Here is a 10,379-nt window from a genome sequence, read left to right as displayed (position 1 = left end):
CACACACACACACACACGCACGCACGCACGCACGCGCGCACATGATATGAACAGATCGGGGGGTTTCCAATGTTTTCAGAGGAAGGTGCTCGCTGGTAATAATAAATGTGCTGGTAAAGAAGGCTGGAAATAGCTGAATATTAAATCATTAAAACTCTTCAAATAAAAAGCAATTCCATTTCTCTCTCTCTCTCTCTCTCTCTCTCTCTCTCTCTCTCTCATCATATACCACCACATCTGGAATGACTGCAACATACAAAAGAAGAAGAAACATGGAAAGAAGACATCCCTGCTGGACAGGATCTGATCTGAGAATAAATTCATCGAATGGCTGCCAACAGCATTTCAGTGAGAAGAGATGCCACTTTTGAGGCTGTATAGTTAGTTAGATTAAGAGGGGCCTGTGAACTGGGGTGGGGTGTGGCTTCTCAGGTCACGGAGGGGAGGGGCTGAGGAGTGTACCATTGGCCTTGACGATAAGCTCCAGTCAGATGTTAATGTCAGGGCCTGACCTGAGAGTTCCTCAAAGGGAATGAATGGAGACCCTTGCTTATCTAAAAAATGCCTGACCTTGGGAAAAGGGACTTGTGGAAAGCGGGCGCTTAAAACTGCGGTTTCACATCTTACCAGAAAGCAGCCTCTCGGAAGGGAAACTCATCGTGATATTTTCCCAAGGATACCCTACCGTTCTGATCATTCTGTACTGAATTAAGTCTTCCACTGTAAACAAACAAACAAACAAATAAATAAATAAGAGTAAGTAAGCAAATACGTTTACGGATGAACAAACAAATAAATACAAAGTTCGTTGTTGTTGACTGACTTTTGGTTTCATAATGAAACTCTCTCTCTCTCTCTATCACACACACACACACACACACACACACACACAAACCCCACTAAATATACAATAAAAGGAAGCATAACGCATAATGCCTTTAATCAGGGGGCAGAGTGAACTCTGAAAGTTTTGCAGGCAGGGCTATATAGAGAGATGCTCCATGTCGGGCTGAAGAGATAGTTTAAGGTTCAATTCCCAGCATCTACATGGCAGCTCATGGCTGTCTGTAATCCAGGAGCCTGAGAGCCATGGCAAAAACACAAATGCACATAAGATAAAAATAAATAAATTTTTTAAAGGAAGGGGGGGAGGGAGAGACTGAATATAAGAACAAACTGAGAAACAAGGAAAGACGGTGCTGGCTGGCTGGCTGGCTGGCTGGCTGGCTGGCTGGCTTTCAGTTCCCTGACAGAAATAAGCACATTATGGAGGAACCACAAAGTTGTTGGTGAGTGAGTGTCCTGTCAGATCACAACAAAGTTTAGTCCCATAATTGATGAAATTCATTACCCCAAAACTTCAGCAGAATATATCCCAAGTTTGCAAATGTGTGATCAGCTTGTGACAGGTTGGGCTGGAGATGCTGAGAACTGGGGTGCACCCAGGGGAGCCCCCAATGCAAGAGCAGACACTCATTCCCATGAAGAGGGAGGGAGGGAGGGATCATTCATGCCTATACTCAAATTTAAGGAAACATGAATGGCTATGGAGAGACCATTCACAGATATGAAAAATTATTTCCTAAAAATCAAATTTCTCAGTCAGTATGCAACTGCTGTGGTGCTTCTCCCAGATAGAGCAACACACACCAAAAAACTGATTCCTTGATCTAGAGCCACAGTGCACATGCCATGGAAAAGGGGACACAGCCAACTTGAATCACAATATTCATCAGAGCATGAGAAGTGTGTAAAAAGGATACAAAAGGAGAGATAATTGTGGTCCTTCCGTCCTTCCTTCCTTCCTTCCTTCCTTCCTTCCTTCCTTCCTTCCTTCCTTCCTTCTTTTGTTCAGGAAGTGACTGACAGATGAGACTTTGTCCAAGCGGGTTCTGAAATACCAGGCTTGAGTTTCCCCCTCTGTGGGTATTAGTCAGTCAGTCCTCCCTTCTTTCTGTAGGAAGGTGGTGCACGTCTCTCAGAGGTTACCTGGTTTCCTCTGCACAAGGTGACCCAGGGGAAGGCTTTCTAAGCCTTATTCAGAGCTATAGAGAGGATGCACCGTGACTTCAGAGACCTCAGGTAGTATAGGGGTGGGTGCCCAAGTCACTAGCTTGATGCTTCAGACTCATGTCATTGAAGGGCAGAACATAGTCTGGATTCACAAAGATTCACAACACAGAGCCATCGTCACTTACTAACAGCCCAGGACACCCAGAACTAACAAGAAATTACAGTCTCAGCCGGACTGTGGTGTGTGGGGGTGGGGGCATGCCTTTAATCACAGCACTTACACACACAGATCTCCGTGAGTTCCTGATTTACAGAGTGAGTTTTAGGACAGACCAAAATACGCAAAGAAACCCTTTCTTGAAAAACAAAACAAAACAGCAAAACAGAGAAAGAGAGGGAAAAGACAAAAGAAGAAGGAAAAAGAAAAAAATTGTAATCTCTTCTTACTCTCTCATCCATTGGCTCTAAAGAGCTCCTCTCAGGCTGAACTGGAGACCAGAGTGTCATTCCTAACTGGGAAGCCAGAAACATTAGGGGGTCACAGGAGGATGGACTGACTGACTGACTGACTGACTGCAGCACTTGATGCCTCAACCCTGCTAATGTCTGTGATATAAGGCATGGTAAAAATCGGGCTTTGGCAGAGCACTACTCCGTTTTCTCTATTATTACTGCTCCACAACGAAAAGGACTTGGGGGGGGGAGATGATGTGCAATGCTGATATTGAAATCTCACTGACTCCTTCCGCACTCCTTGTCTATTCCCGACTTTGTCAAATCAACTATCACGAATCTTTGACGTGGCTTGGCCCTTTAGGAACTCAGAGAAACAAGACAGGCAGGCCTATTGGGCATCCCAGAAACCTCCCAGTTCCTGAGCCCTAGCCCTGGAAGTCTCAAAGCCATCACATCCAGAGATCTCTCTAGTCCCTGCTAGTGGTGAACTCATTTCGTCTTCCCCAGGACCAACCACTTATTTCTCCATGTTTTCCTGTGAGATCTGGGGCCAGCTTTCTTCTTCCTCCCTCTGGCCTCTCCACGATCTCCATTCTCTCTCTTGCAAGTAGACTCACCAGTCTAGACGACGTGTCTAGAAGTGAGTCTTATAGGCACCGAGACAGTGTGTCTTGAGGGCAGTTGGCGTTTCTAGGACACGAGTGACATCACAAAATTCTGAGAGCTCTCTGGGATACCGTAGAATTTCCAGAGAAGGGACTGCTGATGTCGTGAGGCACGGCCTTTACCTCCTTGCTAATCTTTCTCCCCGAACTGACCGACCGGAACCTGAGGTTTCCTTTCCGGGAGTCTCTCCTGTGACACAGAGGGAGCCATTCAGGATCTCCTCCTTCCAAAACTAGAAATGTCTCTCTGCGTCATTAAAATCTTTTCACTACTTCCTTCACCCATGGGGAGCTAGTTAGTTGAACACTCACTTTTTTCATGAATGACCCTTCCTCCCTCTCCTGAACAGGTATTCATACTCAGTAATATGAGAAATTAGGCCAGGAGGATACGGAGGATGAGGGTTGAGTCCTCTGAAGTGAATGAGCACTTAGGGAAGGATAAACTTAAGGGAATTGGACTCTCTCTGAGTGGCAAGAGATGAATAGCTGCTGCCAAGGCACAGATGCGGGCATCGGGCTGAGGCACCAACTGGGCTCTCGGCATCCTCCTGCATCGTCAGAGCTGTGTGGGAAACTCAGCCCAAAGGAGGGGCCGTGTTCAAAGGGAGAGGGCATTTTCTAGGACAGCACTGTTTTCTTTTTCTTTCTTTCTTTCCCTTTTTTTTTATTTTCAAGACAGGGTTGTTCTGTAGTTTTTGGTGCCTGTCCTGGAACTAGCTCTTGTAGACCAGGCTGGCCTCAAACTCACAGAGACCCGCCTGCCTCTGCCTCCCTCCCGAGTGGAGTGCTGGGATTAAAGGCATGAGCCACCACCGCCCGGGCCGGCCATTTTTTTTTTAAACTCAGACAAAACTTCACCCAAAATATCTTACAGGGTTGGAGGTCATTAAGTTACTTAGTTAGTCTAATGCTGTTGGAGACTGTGTTGGACTGAGATAGAGTATAAGGTTGATGGTTAGTTATTTTTGAGAAGATTGCATGCTAGCTTCTCATAAAGTCTCATTCTAAAGCGGTCAACTTTAAAATGAAATCCTTAAAATGCATTCTCTATGGCTAGAAACACACAGTGCATCATTCCTCGCATTCGCCATATGTTAGAGCGCAGCAGCTCTGATGCACCTGTCACTCTGGGGATGTGGCACTTCTGAATTGACTTTCCCCAGCCTACTTTCCTATGATGCAGTCTCATTTATTTATTTATTTATTTATTTATTGGTTTTCTGAGACAGGGTTTCTCTGTGGTTTTGGAGCCTGTCCTGGAACTAGCTCTTGTAGACCGGGTTGGTCTCGAACTCACAGAGATCCGCCTGCCTCTGCCTCCCGAGTGCTGGGATTAAAGGCGTGCGCCACCGGCCCTGCAGTCTCATTTTTAATCCTCATTTAGAGCAACCTCAGATGGGAGCAGAGTATTTCAATTTTAAAAACACATTCTAAAACCTTAAAAACCATGACTCTTATATGCCTGGGTTGTTGTTGTTGTTGTTTCTACAGTGTTGATTTTACTTAAATTATTTAATGGGAGAAGAGTCTTGTTATTTTAGTAGAAGAGTGTGTCTATGAAATTTGTGGTATTTGTGTACATGTTCTGAGGAGGACAGATCCCCTGGAGCTAGAGTTACAGGCAGCTGTGATCTACCTGATGTAGCTGCTAGGGAGTGAAGGAAGGAACAAGAACCCTGATCTACTGAGGTGTTTCTCTCTCTCTGTCTCTCTCTCTGTCTCTGTCTCTGTCCCTCTCCTCTCTCTTAGGGCCCAGCAATAGGTCTTAGATCAGAACATACATCTGTTTCCCGAGTTAAAGCTTTAGCTGTTGTTTGTCTGAGGAGAGTGCCAGGCTCTGTGTGTAGCTGAGCTTTTTTCTTACTGGGCCGGGCTGGGCCACACCTGCTTCCAAGAGTTTTGCTTATTCCATGTAACCTGTGGTGGGATAACTCCTTCCGCAAATGGGAGGAACTGGGGTGACTTCTGTTTGGTCTTCATTGTAAATGGCAGCATCTAGATTCATCCTTTTGCTTTCAAAGCAAGAGGGTTTATTGGATGTTTCTCTGGGGGTCAGAGAGGCAGGATTTAGGGCAACAAAACCAAGAAACAAATCATACTCCAAAACAAAATTGTACTCCAGGTATGAGATGACACCACTGACACGAGCATGTTTGCTAATCGATTTAGGAGGTCCCAGTCCTCGGTAAGGGAGTAGTGCCATCCCTAGTCGTGTGAGCTCGGGCCACGCCTCTCTTTGTGGTTGTAAACCCTTCCCTAGGGATTTTGCTTCCCTAGGGCTTTCCTTGATAATGGATTCTCAGACCCTAACCCAAGTAGGTGGGGCAAACAACCAACCTACCTACCTACCTACCTACCTACCTACCTACCTACCTACTTTAAGGGACGTATGTGGCTCAAATGTGTGAGATTATCTGTTAAGGTTTCTGGTGCCCAAATGAGTCTTCACTGTACCCAAAAATACCAAACTTTTAATCACGCCCAACTCCTCCTTGCTGACTCCCATCATGCCAACATTATTGCCTAGAATTGCAGTCTGGTCGTCAGGAAACACTGGCCTATACCAGTAGGAAGGATCCAAACTGGGTTTTATTGAATCTGTAGTCACCTCATACAACAACTGAAAAGCTAGAAAGTTAACTTGTAAATCATAGCCCCACACAGATGATCTGAGCACATCCGTTCCAACAGCGTCTTCTTCCAGGGCGTCTATATAGCCACAGTCTACAGAGTATTCTTCTTCTTTTTTTTAAATTTTTCATTGAGATTTATAGAAGTTAATGCTCATTGAAATTCTAACCTGTTTTAACTCCTTTATATATTGTCCTGGATCTCAGATAAATAAATATCTACCCTGTATTCATATAGCATTCATGTTAAGAGTAAAATAATGCTCCTCTGTATGCATATGGCTTATTTTATCTTCTCATAATCTTGATGATTGAGGCTGTGGGTAAGTTCACCCTTAAGGTTCATGAATAATGATGTTACAACCATTATAAAACATTTCCACATGAACATGTTTTCTTTCAGTTAAATATATGTACGTAGAAGTGGAGCATCTGATAGCTATGGTAAATATGTTTAATGATAATATTTTAACAAAACTTGCCACAGGTTGTTCTATTTCTCATGATTCTAATCATGCAAGGTAAATAGTATGGAAATATGTGGTGGTGAAAGTATGACTGTACATGAGAAAGATGATAGAGAAAAGACACGCCTGCTTTTGAAGGTAGAAATATTAGCTGTGTAAAAAAAAATTTCATGCGAGAGCAGTGAGTGCCTGACTAGAGGGCAGGCTTCAAGGTCCCCACCAGGGAAAGTGGGCCCCTGTTGCTGGGGCTGCAGTGTCTGCTGTGCTCTCCTGGACCCGCTCTGCCTGCCCCTACTTCCCTTGGTTCCTGGCTCATTGTCCCTGTGTAGGTGCTGAGAAGTTCGATCTGGACGGGTGAGTGTGTGCTATCCTGGGGCGGACTGTCCCAGTAGAGAACACAAACGCCCTTCCCCCAGCTCCTGCTGCAGGGCTTTCTTTCCTACACATGCGCCCCCACCCCCACCCCCAAGCCTGCCTTGCCTGCAAGGTCCTTTGCTGTGGAACAGCTTCCTGCCCTCTCACTAAGGCTACCAACCCAGAGCAATGAGTGCCGGACTAGAGGGCAGGCCTCAAGGTCCCCGCCAGGGAACGTGGGCCCCTGCTGCTGGGGCTGCAGTGTCTGCTGTGCTCTCCTGGACCCGCTCTGCCTGCCCCCTACTTCCCTTGGTCCCTGGCTCATTGGGGCTATCAGGAGTCCCTGTGTAGGTGCTGAGAAGTTCCATCTGGATGGGGGTTCATCTGGAAGGGAACGGTTCCTGCCCCTACACTGAGGAGATGCACACAGAGAGTTAGTCACAGCAAAGACTGGTCCAAGACACCAGGCCTCTCCTGGCTCCATTTGAAGGAAGAGATGGGCAGGCGCCAACACAAGAATTCCCCCAACATCTTGAAAGGCAACGTGACATAACCAGAATCTAGGAATCCCAAAATAAGAAGTGTACACCCTAATCCAGAAGAATTAGAAGAATTCGACTCAAAAGTGAATTATATGAAAATAATAGAGGACCTTAAACAGGAGGTGAAAAACTGCCATAATCAATTAGAGATTACAAACAAAAAGGTAGAGGAAATGAATAAATCTCTCAAAGATACCCAAGAAAACCAAGAGAAACAAGAAAAAGTAATCAAACAGGTAAGGGAAAAGGTTCAAGACTTGAAGAATGAAGTGGAAGTAATAAAGAAAACACAAACCGAGGGAAGGATGGAGATGGAAAATTTGGATAAATGAACAGGAACTACAGAGACAAGTACCACCAACAGATTACAAGAGATAGAAGAAAGAATCTCAGACACTGAAGATACCATAGAGAAAATAAACACTCTGATCAAAGAAAACAGCATAACCAACAAATTCTCCTCACAAAACATTCAGGAAATCTGGGACACAATAAAAAGACCAAACCTAAGAATAATAGGGATATAAGAAGGAGAAGAAGTACAGCTCAATCGTCCAGAAAATATATTTAATAAAATTATAGAAGAAAACTTTCCCAGAACCCAGATAATAGACGGAATTTTTTAACAGTATCTTAAAAAAAAGCCTTGGGATGGTTTTGTTAAGAAGGGCCACAAGACAGTGATTTTTCCGAAAGTGCCTGTTGGGGTGCAGTTGCTTCAACCTGGTCAGTTTGGCAAGTTCACTCCTCAAACTGACATAAAAAGAAGCCAGGTAGGCTGCTTGCACAATGCTGGAACCCTAGCACTAGAGATGTGAGGGAAATCACATCCCTGCTCTAGGATGGCCTGTGTACATGAAGTGACTTTGTCTCTATGTAAAATAAAAGGAAATGATTGAGTTGAATGCAGCTCAGAGGTAGAACATTTGTCTAACACAGGCCAGGACCTGGATCAAACCCCAGCACCAGACAACCTCAGTCAAAATCAAAGGGACTCATCAATCCATACCATTCTTGCTTATTTTTGTTTTTATAACCTCTACTACTGGTCTGGCCTCAAACTCAAAGTATAGACTACACTGAATGGAATTCCTCCAGTATTTGCCTCTAAAATAATGAAATATTAGGTTCTTGCGAACCACACTGACATCATGCAGTATTTGAAAGGCCAGTGTTTGAATGACACCACGCTGAGCAATGAGGTCACAGCAGATTGGCTACTGTCCAATTCTAGGATCTAAGGGTGAGTTGAGTCCAGACTGGATTATATAGCTGCCTCTGGTTACATAATGAGCAAAACAAAACAAGATGCTAAACAGACCTGAAACCCCACTACTATCCCCCCAAACACATACCCACAGTACTTTCTATGCCAAAGAAGTATGATATAGGCTCCCTAAACCAGGAGCTGAATCATTGAAAATTAAAAGCAATGACCCAATTCACAGATTCTCATCAGTCCCTGCCAGGCAGGATCAGTCTTTTAAAATCAGAATATTGGTAGGGTGGGCATATCACAACTCCATTGTCTCTGAAAGGTGGTTAGGATCTTTTCTGCCATAAGGGAAGGAGCTCAGATTTTTCCTTCCTGGATTCCTTCTTCCAAAGGGCTATGTGCTTCAGCGTAGCAGAAGTTGGGACTGGATGGCACAATAGTGAATGTGATTGTGAGAGGCTCCACATGCTGCCAGGGTAGCGAGTTTGCCTTTAAGACCACCAAATAAAAATCACAAACCAAGGAGTCCAACAATGCCCATAATAACTCAGACATCTAATGACCCTTCACCAGCACAACTTGAAGAAGGGAAACACACAAACTCTACTACCAAAAGAAAGAAAGAGAGAAAGGAAAAATGACCAGAGTTAACAACCACTGGTCATTAATATCACTTAATATCAATGGACTCAACTCACCTATAAAGAGGCACAGGCTAAGAGATTGGATTCGAAAACAGGATCCAACATTCTGCTGCTTACAGGAAACACACCTCAACCACAAAGACAGACATCTACTCAGAGTAAAGGGCTGGGAAAAGGTTTATCAAGCAAACGGACCTAAGAAACAAGCAGGTGTGGCCATACTAATTTCTAAGAAAGTTGACTTCAAACTAAAATCAATCAAAAGAGATGGAGAGGGACATTTTTTACTCATAACAGGAACAATTCACCAGGATGAAGTCTCAATCCTGAATATATATGCCCCTAATATAAAAGCACCCACTTATGTAAAAGAAACGTTACTAAAACTCAAGGCAGTCATCAAACCACACACACTAATAGTAGGAGATTTCAACACTCCTCTCTCACCAATGGACAGGTCAATCAGACAGAAACCTAACAGAGAAATAAGAGGATTAAGGGAGGTAATGAATCAAATGGACTTAACAGACATCTATAGAACATTCCACTCAAATAAGAAAGAATATACCTTCTTCTCTGCAGCTCATGGAACCTTCTCGAAAATAGACCACATACTCGGTAACAAAGCAAACTTAGACAGTTACAAAAAATTATCGGTAACCACCTGTGTCTTATCAGATCACCATGGATTAAAGTTAGAATTCAACAACAATGCTAGCTCCAGAAAGCCTATGAACTCATGGAAACTGGACAGTCAACTACTGAACCACACCTGGATCAAGGAAGAAATAAAGAAAGAAATTAAAGTCTTTCTTGAATTCAATGAAAACGAAGACTCAACATACTCAAACCTATGGGACACTATGAAAGCAGTGCTAAGAGGAAAGTTCATAGCATTAAGTGCCCACTTAAAGAAAACGGAGGAAGCACACATTGGAGACTTAATAGCCCACCCGAAAGCTTTAGAAAAAAAAGAAGCAGACTCACCTAGGAGAAGTAGAAGACTCGAAATAATCAAAATGAGGGCTGAAATCAACAAAATAGAAACACAGAAAACAATCCAAAGAATCAATGAAACAAAAAGCTGGTTCTTGGAGAAAATCAATAAGATTGATAAACCCCTATCCAAACTAATCAAACGACTGAGAGAGAATATGCAAATTAACAAAATCAGAAACAAAAAGGGAGACATAACCACAGACACAGAGGAAATTCAGAGAATCATTAGATCTTACTACAAAAACCTGTATGCCACAAAATTGGAAAATGTAAAAGAAATGGACACTTTTTTAGATAAGTACCATATACCAAAGTTAAACCAGGACCAGGTAAACAATCTAAATAGACCTGTTAGTCGCGAAGAATTAGAAGTTGTTATAAAAAACCTCC

The sequence above is a fragment of the Chionomys nivalis genome, chromosome 24 (genome assembly GCF_950005125.1).
Source record: "Chionomys nivalis chromosome 24, mChiNiv1.1, whole genome shotgun sequence".
In the NCBI taxonomy this organism is placed as follows: domain Eukaryota; kingdom Metazoa; phylum Chordata; class Mammalia; order Rodentia; family Cricetidae; genus Chionomys; species Chionomys nivalis.
The sequence above is the reverse complement of the archived record's forward strand: the minus strand, read 5'-3'. Positions refer to the sequence as shown.